This window comes from Papaver somniferum, chromosome 11 (genome assembly GCF_003573695.1).
Source record: "Papaver somniferum cultivar HN1 chromosome 11, ASM357369v1, whole genome shotgun sequence".
Taxonomy (NCBI): domain Eukaryota; kingdom Viridiplantae; phylum Streptophyta; class Magnoliopsida; order Ranunculales; family Papaveraceae; genus Papaver; species Papaver somniferum.
Genome location: NC_039368.1, coordinates 50,389,132 through 50,403,097, shown reverse-complemented (window position 1 = coordinate 50,403,097; position 13,966 = coordinate 50,389,132). Strand labels below are relative to the sequence as shown.

General features: G+C 36.4%; 1 long non-coding RNA gene across 2 annotated transcripts; it reads left to right on the top strand.

Moving 5' to 3' along the window:
- Positions 1 to 9,918: 9,918 nt before the first annotated feature.
- On the top strand, positions 9,919 to 13,007 carry LOC113321020. 2 transcript variants are annotated; one of them, XR_003346423.1, is made up of 5 exons: positions 9,919 to 10,219; positions 10,460 to 10,550; positions 10,795 to 11,488; positions 12,227 to 12,477; positions 12,794 to 13,007. It is a non-coding gene; the product is annotated as an uncharacterized LOC113321020 (long non-coding RNA). The 2 variants fall into 2 exon arrangements; XR_003346422.1 differs by having other exon boundaries at positions 10,460 to 10,638.
- The last annotated feature ends 959 nt before the right edge of the window (positions 13,008 to 13,966 follow it).

Sequence of the window (13,966 nt, the reverse complement as noted above, 5' to 3'; positions counted from 1 at the left end):
CCATGTATGCCTATATATAATACAGGTTACAACGACTATATATTTCAAAAAAGAGTCGTTCATAGATTTTTGTGCAAAAATAGACAATGTTCGGCTCATAAGAAGGTTTGAACATAAGCCGAATCCGTTTATGTAACGGCTAGAATTTCAAATTTTGAAACTTCTTACAGGTTCGGCTTATACGAGTCTGAAGATCTAAGCCGAACCCTCCACTGATTTACATAATAGTTCAATCTTAAATTATCTCTAACGAATCTCGGCCATTAGTTCTCTAATGGCGTATTTCACAAAGGATTTGAAATCTAGCTTCCTTAAAAAAGAAGAATACCGAAGTTAGTATACAAACTAAAGCATACTATTGAAATTAAAGGTTCGACGCAAAACTAATTTCATCGAATAAGCCGAACCTGAAGGACAAAGGATTCATCGCGTAATTAACATTACAGGATACGCCGAACCAGAGTTAAAACATGAAATTCAAGGTGTCCATAACACAATCCCAGCACCATTAAAAACAAAGTTCAGCACCTAAAACCAAAGGTGTTTGCAACACCATAAAAGTGTACTTAAGACTTAAGAAAACATTAAAAGGAACTTGGAAACATAAAAGGGCATTTAACCACGACCCCTCTTCTTAGTTGCACGACCACCTCTTCTTCCACCTTGGTCTTCATCTTCCGACGCATCATTACCGGGTTGGCCGGTAGCACCATCTTGGCTTGTACCTTCACCAACTTGTCGAGACCTCTTAGTGGTAGGCTTTTGTGCGGGTTCCTCGGGTCCTTCTCCTTTGTTGATGATTGCATCCCACTTTTTGTAGAGGTATTTTTGTTCTTCCGCGGTCATTGGTGTTTTGCAACCAAGTTTGGCCTTCATTTTTTTCAACATTTCCCTACCCGCGGCAACCTATTTTTCATTTGTCAACAACTTATAACCGTGAGGTTGAAGACATTTTTACCATAACTAATATATGAAAATAGTATAAAGTGAAGTCATTCTTACCATTATCTTGAAAACGTTGATTACATCTTCAGAAGTAGACTTGTTGGTGATCTTGATTGCCTTCGCCTTCCCCTTATCAGCTACCTTTTGACTTTTCTTATTGATAATGAAGGAATGAGAAATTTGGTTATACCAATCCATATAGCCCGGATCCTCTTCACATGGATCATCAAGTAAAGGTGCTAACTTGGACGCATCTAATGTGTGATCTTCTAAGTTATTCCAAAACTCAAGGGTGGGATCAGGATCATACTTTGGTTCCCAAGATGAAGTGGTGCTTTTAGTTCCAGTACCACTCTTTGGTAACAACCTGAATTTCTCATCAAACAAAGGAACCTTTTGCACGCATCCTAATTGACGGAGTACTCGCCGAGGATCGTCTATAACATAACCACCGGGATACCACAATAGCCCATGATACATACCTACCGGCATATCCTCATCTTCTACAACTTCATCTTCCTTCTCATATGGTTGAAAAGTGACATCATCAACACCTAGTAGGTCTAACGTCTCTCTCAAACTTGCCACTAAGTGTTTTTTGTTCATTTTCTTCGAGTCCTCGTACTCGTACCGTGCTGCAGTTGGCTCTGTATCAACATAATCGACATCCTTCTCAAATACTTTGGCCAAGTTCAAAATTGGGAAATGGTCATATATCCACACCTACATCTAAAGAACCACATTCAAAAATCAAAGGAATTGAAGTGATAGAAACAATTTTTACTTGGAAACATCAAAGTAAGAATAAATTTGCAAACTCAGAGAACTGTTCGGCTTATATGGATCAAGTATTACAAGCCGAACCACATAAATATCAAATTCGGCTTATACGATTTTATGGTTATAAGCCGAACCATACTCTGAACTCCCAAAAGTTACCTGGAGCAAAGTGAAGTTCCCTCCGATGTTTGTACTTGTCAACCTAGACGCGGTGGCAAGTTGTTCCATCAGGTAAGCGAGCGCAGCCGTTCCCCAAGCATACTTGTTACAAGTTTCAAGATTATTTACCAATTGGAGATAATTAGCATTTACCTTGTTTCCGGTTGTGTCGGGAAAGATGTCTCCACCAAGAGTATAAATCAAGTAGGCAGTTCCGGCTTGCTTCACTTTGACGGGATCCATTACTCTCTGCTTTGTGTTCTCAAACTCCTTTTTCAAGTTAGTCAGCTTGATCTTCTTATTCTTCTTATTTCTGCCATTGGGAGTGCATACGGAATTGACATCTTTAACGGATCGACAAAACTCCAACTCAGTTTTGTTTGAATCCCAACCAAGACTTTCCTCGAATAAATTATAGAGCTCATCCGAATTCATGTCATAAAAATCAGCATCCACACTTCTACCCCTTGCTTTAAGGCATGTAGCCTTTCTAGCCTCATCAGGAGTGATTGACATCTCTCCAAAAGGTAATTGAAATGTGTAAGTTTCTGGAAAAAAGCGCTCGGTAAAGGCAGAGGTCGACACACTATCATATTCCTTATGTCCATAATTGATAGCATGCCATAAAGCACTGGCTTGTACGTAAGCAATCACCTCATGAACCTCTTCAGAAAGTTTCCATTCTGCTGCCCTTTGGTGTCTCAATACTCGGACTGCACGATTGTGATCAGGAGTCTCATAAATTCTCTTCGCCCAAGATTCGACATAACCAATCAACATATTTCCTCCATCTTCCGGAAGACCATGAGGCAAACCATATGATCGAGGTGTAATTACGTCATCTTCATCAGGAATGTGTAAACCAGTGATCCGTCGATCAACATCGTCCTTCTCTTTCTCGGGTTCTGCCACCTTCATACCTTTCTTGTCTTTCTTGGGTTTTCCTTGGGGTTGTGTTTCTTGATGAACTTCTTGATTATCATCTCCAGTTATTCTTTCTACTTCTTCATCTTCAGCTATTCCTTCTTCTTATCTTTCAACTCTTACTTGTTCAGCTTCTTCTTCTAAAATGCCTCTTCTACTTCCCGCTCCCAATTTTTTCTTACCTCCTCCTCGAGGATCGGGAGTTTTAGAAGTAGAAGGTGTTACCTCCATCTTCTTCCTCTTGTTAGCTGCATCGGTCCTGACACAAGTATGAAAGTTATAAGACTACCTCGAACAAGAAAGGGATACAAACTATACGAAATATGGATTTCAAATGCCAAAAACTTGTCAACAAATAATAAGGTTCGGCTTACCCGAAATAACACATATGAGCCGAACCATGTCTTAGAATTTTCAATAGCTTACACAGAGAGTGGTTCGGCTCATACCACAAACTATTTATAAGCTGATCTCATTTGTTCGGCTCACAACCAATACTATCGAATAAGCCGAACCTAAAATTATGAATTCAAACATTTATTCGGCGCAAAACTAGTACTACCATATGAGCCGATCCTATACACATGCAAAACTTATGAAATTGAAACAACATTTATTCGGTGCAAAACTAGTACTACCATATGAGCCGATCCTATAAACATGCAAAACTTATGAAATTAAACAACATTTATTCGGCGCAAAACTAATACTACTATACAAGCCGATCCTATACACATGCAAAATTTATGAAATTTCCATAACACAAATTCGGCGCAAATCTAATGCCATCGAATAAGCCGATCCTAAATACAAGGCTCTATGTCACTAGGTTCGGCGCAAAACTGATATGCATTTTAAGCCGAATCGTTCATATGCAGTTTCAAGGTTGAGTTTGAAGAACAGTTCGGCGCAAATCTAAACTTGATTTTACGCCGAACCCAACCCTGTAACCGCTGCACAAACCATGTTTTTGACGAATTAAACCAATCATACCAACCAAAAACATCAAATACGAGACGGGTTTGTAGAACTAACCTTCTTATTCTCATTTCAGGAGTTGTTTCTTCTTCAATCTCTTCCTCCGGTTGGATTTGTGGTTGATTTTCAGTTTCTTCTTCACTCTCTAAATCTCCTTCTTCTTCAACAGGTTGTTCAATTGATCGATTAGAACGAGATACTTGCTTACGACGACCCATTATATAGATGGGTTTAATCGTCGATTAACTTTTCACGAATCGACGATCGAATTTCGGCGATGATGCGATGATTTTTTTTTGGAGAAGATGAACGGGTTCGACTGCTCTAGATAGGAAGAAGAAGATGAATGAAACTGATTTTAGGTTTATTGATTATAAGTTTTTGTATTAGGATTGGGGATAAATTAGTAATTTAAAAGATTTAAGGGCATATAGGTAATTGAACTACCTATAGGGTACCCCTTATAAGGTCACCCAAGTTAGGACTATTGCTTTGTATGCCTAGAAAGATTTAGGTATGCCTAAAATGTTCAAAATCAATATTCCATAAACTACTAGATGGGCCAGGCCCAGGGCAAAGAGGTGGCCGATAGAATAAATTCCGCGAAAGCTTCTCGCAGAATCAAACCAACAGAACCTAGTCGCGTAACAAAAATTTCTTTCTGCAATATTTTTCTTCATCCCTTTCTGCAAAACCCTAATCCATCTTGAATTCAACTGTAAAGATGTCTTACGATGATGTAGAGATTGAAGACATGGAATGGAATGAAGAACTAAAATCTTTTACTTATCCATGCCCATGTGGAGATCTATTTCAAATCACTAAAGAGGAGTTACAAATTGGGGAAGAAATTGCTCGTTGCCCTAGCTGCTCACTTTATATTAGCGTCATTTATAATATGGAAGATTTCATCGGAGGAGACTCAAATAAGAAAACTGTACAGCAACCAGTTGCGGTCGCTTGAATTTGATGTCAGGTTAGGGTTTTGTATTTTTCTTCTTATAATTAGGGGTTTGGATTGTTTTATCGGGATTTTGTTTGATCTTTTATTTCTGTTTTGTTAACTATTTAGTAGAACCCCATTTTTGCACTATTCATGTACTTTTGTTCAATTGGATTCTGGAGGGGCATCTGATGCTTATATTGGAAGAAATTTTGCGTTGATTATTAGGAAACAATGTAAGAATATATATATTATTTTGTGTAAAAGTTCTCTATCACACCCATAATTTTTGAATGATGAAATGTTATATTACAATGGTATGTAACAGGGAACTGTTGTGTGATTTGCTTGAACTCTTTTATGTATAATTTGATTTATCTTTCATTCGTAAACTTTAAAGTTTAACAATTTAAGACTAGAAACATATCCTTATCAAATACAGAATTCGTCAAATGTGCAAACTCTGGTCATGTAAGAAGACCTGTCGCTATTCTAGGAAGATGAACGAGAACTATTAGTCCAGAATTCTTCAGAAATCTGTTTCTCTCGAGTTCATGCATTTTCATATAGTGTTTTCTGCAGTCACTTGCAAGTAGTTTGAATTTCGCGCTGCTGCTGACTTTCTCTTAATTAGGTTCATTATTAATTAGCTAACTGCGACATGGATACTGTATTTCTTAATGTCGTATATATTAAAGATCATGATGGTTTGTATATCGTTTTTGTCATGATCATTATTTGTAAAGACCTTATGAAGGTGGTGTCAGACTAATACATTTCTTGGTTAAGATAGTTTGTTGCAAATATATCACCATATTTGTGATAAATATTGGTAGAACTAGATGGTTTAATAGTGGTATCAGGATTTGGGAGTGCCAACAGAAGTCAATGTCTCAGGTGCTAGTAAACGTTTGCAATCAACTTCGAATGATGTATTCCTCACAAGGGTTGTCCCCAAATGGCAATAGTTCACCAACTTTTAATTCATATAGGGATTACTTGTTAGCTTTTGGCAATTTGGAAACTGCTATTCCAGAAGCAGTAATGAATTTGCACATGATGTGATATGATTGTCGTTTGGGAGAACATGCTAAGAATAATGATTTTCATACTGGAATGAATGAAATGGATTATTCAGCTAGTTCATTAGTTGGCTAGATTGAAAGGGGCCGTGTTTTTTTTTTTTTTTTCTGATCTTTGAGGGAATCCTCTGTAAATTTAAGTTCTAAGCAAATTCCTCGCGCAGTTGGGCATGCTTGGAATGAATATACAGCTGATTGTTTTCATCTCTTACACTTGGTCAATGTCTCTACTATATATGTACAGGTAAATATTTCCATGAAGTCAGTGTGTACATAGTTAGTGTGTTAGATATATGAGGATGAAAAGTTTTATGTGTATTAGATTAGTAAGACTGAGCGTCTGAGCAAGTCGCTGTAATTATATGACATTGTTTTGCCGGAAGTGAATTTGTTCCTGGAAAGAAAAAGCAAATTTATGAGACAAGTGATTGTTAGATAATATGGGTGTCCTAGGAACTTCAAATTATGTTTATCACTATATCTATAGTGTTGCTCTTTGAACAGTCACAGTAAAGTAGCAGGTTTCTTAGGGCAGAATAATCATTGTGATGTCAAGCAATTGTTTACGCTTGGAGTCAGCAACACCATTTTGTATTGGTGTGTACCAAGTACAGGTTATTTCGTGTGAAATGCCATGAGAATGGATGAATTGAGCAGGGTTTTTTTGTTAACAAATTCACCCCCACCATCAGTTTTTATGGTTAGTTTTGCAAGAATGTTCTATATGAACTTGAGAGCGCAAAAAAATTCATTCCTAATATCCTGGGGAAAATTCTCAGAGTCTGCAACAGTCGATTTATAGACTTACAAAACCAGTAAGAATGATCATTCGAAAGAAACTAGAAGTTTATCAAATCCTATTGAAACTTCCCAACTCACTGCTTATCTTAAAGCTAGATACTTTAAGGCCGGTTCCTATGGGCATGGCAAAGTCCTGGGTTTGCCACTATAGGCATCGCAAAGTGGCACATAGGCTTGGCTAAGTGGCAAGTTTGCAAGTAAATTTTTTGATGTCTCAATCTAGTTCTCAATTGACTAATCAAAAAGAAGATTAGGGGTGCAAAATTTATCATATCCGAAGACGAAAGCATTTGCAGAAACAATGTGTTCTTTACACAAGATAGTATCAATGGTGCCCAACAATAATGTACCAAGTTGAGGGATAAAATATTTGCTAAATTTCGTGAAGAAACTGTAAACATCAACGATCGTGATGTAAATGGATTGTCCGTCGCTACGTTATAATCAACGCCCAAGTTGCCTTGTGTGTTGCTGATATAATGGAAGTTGCTCGTGCTCGAGCGAGCGGTCTTGTTGATGTTGAATTAAAGTGTCGAAATGATTGGCACCACAAGAAAAAATTCGGTTATGAAATTTGTCATCGTATTTTGAAAGTGTTGCCTAAATAATCCAGAATTGTTAGCAAATTTGCAGAATGTACCTGCAGGTTCACCATGCACTTCTTCTTCTTCAACACCATCTTCACAACCATCTCAACCCCCTTTGGATAATCCCTTTTCTTCACCAGAAACCACAACAAACAATAATTCCAACTTGAATCTCAATGTTGTGATTAAGAGAAAACAATTAGGAAGAAACAATGCAAGAGTAGCGAGAAGAATGAGAAGGAAGTGAAGGTTTTCTGGAAACTTTAATTGATCATCAGAAGACCGTCGAAAAACAAAGAGCAATAGACCGACAATTCATGACTAGAGAGATGAAAAACATCGTCAAACTCAAGAGAAATTTGTTTCGGACTATGACAAAAATAAGATTCTAAATGCAAACACCTCAACAATGATCCCAAGACAATTGATGGTATGGGAGATGGAGATGGACAGGCTAGCAGAGGAGTTGGAAGAAAAATGAAACAAGAGAAATTTGGAAAAACAATTTGGAACTCAAGATGAAGATGAGGAAGAAACAGATCATAATGAAGTAGTGCCACTTCATTAATTAATGTATCAGCTTTAATTTCTAATAGTTCGGTTAAGATGAATGAAGTTGTAGTAGTTTTTCATTAATTGGATTTTTTTAATTAGATCAAACCTTAATAACATTCATTGAAATTAAACATTACATTAAAACTCTATATCCTACCCATTTAACAAGAGAAATATCTCATTAAGACTAACATCCCATACGAGTTATGAGATTTCTTTAAGAATTTGGAAATGTGTTTCGTATTCAAAAAAAATTCCATTCCATCTTCGCCATTCGTCTCGAGTTCGTATTCCCAAATCAACATTGGTACCTCTAAGACGATATCGATTGACATCCGTCTCATAGATATAAAATACACAAAATCTTTTTTGATATTCATGAATCGACAAAATAAAGCAGCCCGACCTCTGTTATGAGGATTACCTCTCTTTGTGCAGAAGGTTTCATGAATTTTACCCAAATAACTCATACTGGGTAAACCATTCATCCGTCGTTCTTCACCTTCTTTAGGTAGTATATTACATAGTTTCTACAAAGAGATAAATATTCATCTTCAGTAAAGCTAGGATCATCCATAAATTACCCAGAAAGTATAAAAAAATTTGAGTAAAGGTGTGATTTTGAAATGAATGAAATGGTATGTATATATAAGTGAAAAAGCGGGGGTCTAACAACCACAACCAATATTTTGGTTAGAAATCTGTATGGACAAACTCTAATATACTTTCAAGAGAATCAACTAGACAGTCAGACTCAATCTTAAGAAAAGTATATCCAAGAGTTGTATCTCAATTTCTCAATTCAATCTGCAATCAAACAAATAGGAATTTGCGAGACCGATTGAATAAAAGAAATAACTTGGACGGTATCAAAAACCAATATCCAAGTGTCAATCAATTTAATCAATAATCAAAGGTTGGATTCACAATTGATTGAACTTACGCACAACCTATGATATTTCAATTATATAGACAAATATAATGCGGAAAAGAAATAACACAAACACCATAAATTTCGTTAACGAGGAAACCGCAAACGCAGAAAAACCCCGGGACCTAGTCCAGATTTGAACACCACACTGTATGAAGCCGCTACAAACACTATCCTACTCTAAGTTAACTTCGGACTTAATGTAGTTGAGGCCTAACCAATCTCACACTGATCAAGGTACAGTCGCATTCCTTACGCCTCTGAATCCCAGACTGCACACTTGATTCCCTTAGCTGATCTCACCACAAATTAGAGTTGCAACGACCCAAAATCGAAGACTTGATAATCCAATATGTATCACACAGAAAAGTATATTGAATAGATAAATCTGTCTCCCACAGAAATGCCTATGATTTATGTTCCGTCTTTTGATAAATCAAGGTGAACAGAAACCAAAATATACACCGGTCTTATATTCCCGAAGAACAACCTAATAATATCAATCACCTCACAATAATCTTAATCATATGATAGCGAAACAAGATATTGTGGAATCACAAACGATGAGACGAAGATGATAGTGACTACTTTTTATATTGTCTATCGGAGATTAAATCTCGAGCAAATCTTAGAGAAGATAGTACTCAATCACGATAGAAAACAGCAAGATCAGAACACACAACCACAGAGAAAATAGTTGGGTCTGGCTTCACAATCCCAATGAAGTCTTCAAGTCGTTAACCTACAGGGTTTTGGAAAAACCTAAGCACTACACCATTTTTCCCGATTAGCAACTAAATTTTGCAACAGCTCTTACGCTGTTGCGAATTCGCAACAGATTTTGCAACGTCTTAAAAATTCGCAACTGTTTTTTCCGTTGCGAATTTTGCAACTGCTTAGTACCTGTTGCGATTCGCAACTGCTGAGAAAACCACATGTGCTGCATGTTTGTGTGCCAGGTAACACCAGAACTCACGTGTGCGACCCGTCTGTGTGCCTGGTAACACCGAAATTTTACATGTGTATTTTCGTTTCTAAATCTCCACCGTAGATATAGTTGTTAGAATAAAATCTACACCCTTCAATTAACCCTAACCCATATACAGTACAATTACCTCACTTTCTCTTTTACCGAGTAAAAAAAAAATACCTCACTTTCTCTTCCCTCTTCACTTCACCCTTCTTCTTTCTCTAGCCGACTTCTGTTTCTCAGTCTAAAAAACTTGAGGTTCTCATTCTCTCTGTCTGAAAAACTCGATTAACAACTCAATCTTCAGTCAAAATCTCGATTGAGTTAACTAAACCATTTTGTTTTTGATAAAGAAGGTCATTGTGTTCACTTTGTTTTTGATGAAAAAGATTACCGTGTTCACTTAATCTAGGGTTCATGAAAAAATTTCTTTGTCTCGTGAGGTTAGTTTGCTATAATGGAGAGACTTTACATGTGGGTTTTATTTAATTTGTGTTTTTGCTTCTTAAATTTGGATTTTAGAGTTTTCTGGACTTATGTTCTTCCTCAACAAAAAAAACCCAGGTTAGGGTTTCTTCAAATCAAGATTTCTTTCTGTTCATTTGAATTAAGGTTTCTTATTTTTGTTCTAATTTCGGATTTTCCAGTAATTAGAAGTAATTTTATTAGAATTTAGGGTTTGTGTTAGTTTGGTAGTTCGAATTTTGATTTATGTGTCGGGGGTTTCAGTACCCATCCCTCAATTTCTTCACTCTCTCTGTATTAGTAATTGACTAATGTTCTTGACCGTCTATTGTTGTGTAGGTATGAAGGAACAGTTTGGGATGATTTAGCTCATGGAAAAGCAGTGTATGTTGCTCAAAAGGGGCTTGTCAAGTATCTTCTGTGGTTGCAGGTACGAAGGTGAATGGTTGCAGAAGAATTTTTAACAGCTCAATACAGTTTTTCAATATATAAGCTCAGTTCGAATTTTTAGATTTCTGGTGAGTGAACTTTTGAATGTTTGGTGAACAGTCGATGGAGTGCACCAATCTGAAACCTTATGATCTATAGATTTCGTTGTAAATATAATTGATTACGTTCAATTTTGGTATGAATTGCTTACGCCTTTACCTTCACTCTTTCTTCTTCCTCTTCAGAAGAAGTTTGTAATGGAAGTGCTGGAGATGATATAGGGATGGATGTTGTGATACCTGATGGTGAAGAAGAAGAGAAATAAGAGAATCCAAAGAAGAATGATAAAGAAAAGGAGTTAACTATAAGTATATTTATTATAAGGTTAAAAAATCCAAATTTGTTCTGTCACATTTACGAATTTTGCTCAATTGTTCTGTTATACAAAATTCCTAGCAGCAAAAATTAAGTATATTTTTGAATTCTCAACCTCATTTTTGATTAAAATTAATTTTGGTTATGTGGCTGTATCATTTGTTACCTTACAATGTCATTCATGATTTCACTATTAAGCTCAATGTAGGGGTTACAAACAAGATAAGTTTCCTAATTTTGTTTGCTGTTTGAAAAATTAACTAAAGGACCTTTTTTTATATCAGTTATATTAGATGAGTTACAAGCTCAGGTTCTAATCAAATGGAGGTTTGTCATAGTCCTAGAATACAAGATCGGCTAGACATGGAAGTTGAGAAGAAACGACAACAACAAAGAGATGCTCGATTAAACAATCGGCGTAGTTGTGAAAAGGCAAAAGAACAACAATGACGGAAAATGAAATACAAGAGCTTCTTCAAAAACGAAGCAGCAATTACAGTATGCGAACTGCAAGACGAGATACACATGCAAACAAAAATGAGCATGAAGCATCAACAAGTTCTGGTATGTTTTTAGCTGTGTTACTGTATATAATTGTTCGTTGCTTATTAGCATATTAGCTGTATATGTTTTGAGCAGTTTAAGTCATATTAGCTGTATATGCTTACGCACGGATTAAATTTGCATGCTAATGTACCCTGTGTTTTGAATGTTTACCGTGTTTTGATGTATGCATGTATTTCGTATATACATTAGTTGCAACTATGTGACATTTTACTCATAATACTGAATGTATATGTCATCACTCGAGCTGTACTGAAGCTTATCCATTAACAAATGTGACTTTCCCTCATAGGTTATATGCTGCAAACATAACGAAAGAAGAGTGTCTACTTATTTAATTTGTCCACCAACCATTTCTTTAAAAAATCAAATTTAATGACAGAAGTTATGCGGATATTGAGATGTGCATGAAGGCTATCTAAGCTTCTAGGTTCATTGTCTAGAAATAGAACAAGTGTTTCAAGTTAAAACTGTGTTTGGAGGTTTATATTATTGGCAACAGACAACTAGAGTTTCTAATTAGAATTCAATTTTCAGTCGTTCATCTATTTCTTTTAGTCAGAAATGACCATAATATTGCTCAGAGTGGATGTTATTAGAAGCTCAATAAATGTTCAACAGACTGTTGAATGAATAATACAGAACTTAATATTTTTGTTTCATTTTTTTATTCAAAATCTTCTGCGCACCTATTCATGACTGATTTTAATTTTCTTTTTGCTTTGGTTTGATTTTTAGATGGTTTCACAAGGTAAGATTCTGGGTTTCCATCCACATCGAAGTCTAAGAATTATCGAAAGGCAATCTCAAAAACAAGGATACACCCACCTACAGCGTCGCGGTGCTACATATGCAAGGAAATCCCAACAGCAAAGAGATTGTCACCTACAGCAGGGTCGTGCTGCATATGAAGTAAAACGAGATTTGATAGCCGAAGTCGAAACACTAGCGCTTCTTGATCAAACTGAGTAATGCTTATTGCATTGAAGGTAATAAGTAGTTAGGTGAATTATGTGAGTAGTGTCCAAGCATTAGAAGTGCCTACATTTCTTAGGTGGTATGAACACACTTTATGAGAAGTTTAACTTTCCAACTGATATACTATGGCCAAGATAGGAGTTTACTTGTCTAGTGATAACCACAGGAAATTCACGCGTTGGCTTGATTTTTTGTTACTCTATTTGGTCCAACACAGGGATATATCAAAGTGACAAGGATGATGATTTTTTGCATTATCTTTCTTCTTTCTTTCCTGTGTATCTATTCTCACTTAGGTGGTTAACAATTGATTTTCCTATGTTTCAGGGGTTTGCCGATGTATCTCTTTGCTGTACACGTTTCATGCAATTCATCAAGATTATGATAGATTAGGATCATTTGTTTTGTCACGAAGACCACCAATGCTGGGAAAATTACGTCAAAATTGCATGTGATTGAGCTTGGTGCCCATCTAGGTATGCCAAAGAAATTCCCTAAGGTTAAGGTCCTTGTCCTCCTATTTTTTACAGCTATTGCATTACACTGCTACATTTATAAACCTAAGTGGGGATTCCAGACTTGTTTTTTGGTTGTCATTGTCATTTTTTTAGAAACTTTAGAAATGTCTACTGATTTTTCTATTAGTAATGGAGAACATCTTTGTTCAATGCACACTTAATGTCTCTTAATCTTTGTTCAATGCGCAATTAATGTCCCCTTCAGTGAATTCTTGGCCTGAAATTGAATTTTCCAGGGAACTCTTGACCAGGTCATCTGATGATTGACTTGACTTTTTCTTTGTTGCAAATTTTAGCAACAGGGGAAGCCTGTCGCTAAATTTAGAACCAGAATAATAAAACTGGGTCCGGCTAAGTTTAGCCGTTGTAAGGGTTTTTGGTTCTAAATTTCGCAACTGCTTGAAGCTGTTCGACAAGAATATTGCAAAAGCAGGCAGCTGTTGCTAAACCTGTTCGCAACGGCCGAAAATGTTGCAAAGTAAAGGAAAAACAGTTGGCTGAATCGAAAACCGTTAGCGAAAAAATTTCGTAACGGCTAAAGAGCTGTTGCAAAAAATGCAACTCTACATTTCGCAACGGTTGTCTGCTGTTGCAAGTCCCTTTTGCAACAGCATTCACGTTGCTAATCCCGAAAAATGGTGTAGTGAAGGTTATAGGAAAATCGACTCTAGTTGCAACTAGTATCACACAGGAGGTGTGGGGATTAGGTTTCCCAGTTGCTAGAGTTTTCCCTTATATAGTCTTCAATCAGGATTTGCAATCAATGCTACCTTGGTAACAAAGCATTCAATATTCACCATTAGATGAAAACCTGATTAGACTCAAGCTAATATATCAACCGTTAGATCGAACTTAGCTTGTTACACACAAATAAAAAGTGACTTCATTTGGATATAAGTAACCATACCTAAACATGTACACCTTTGTTGGCTCAACAATAGTTAACCAAAGTTAACCATATCATTTATATTCCCTTCTTTGT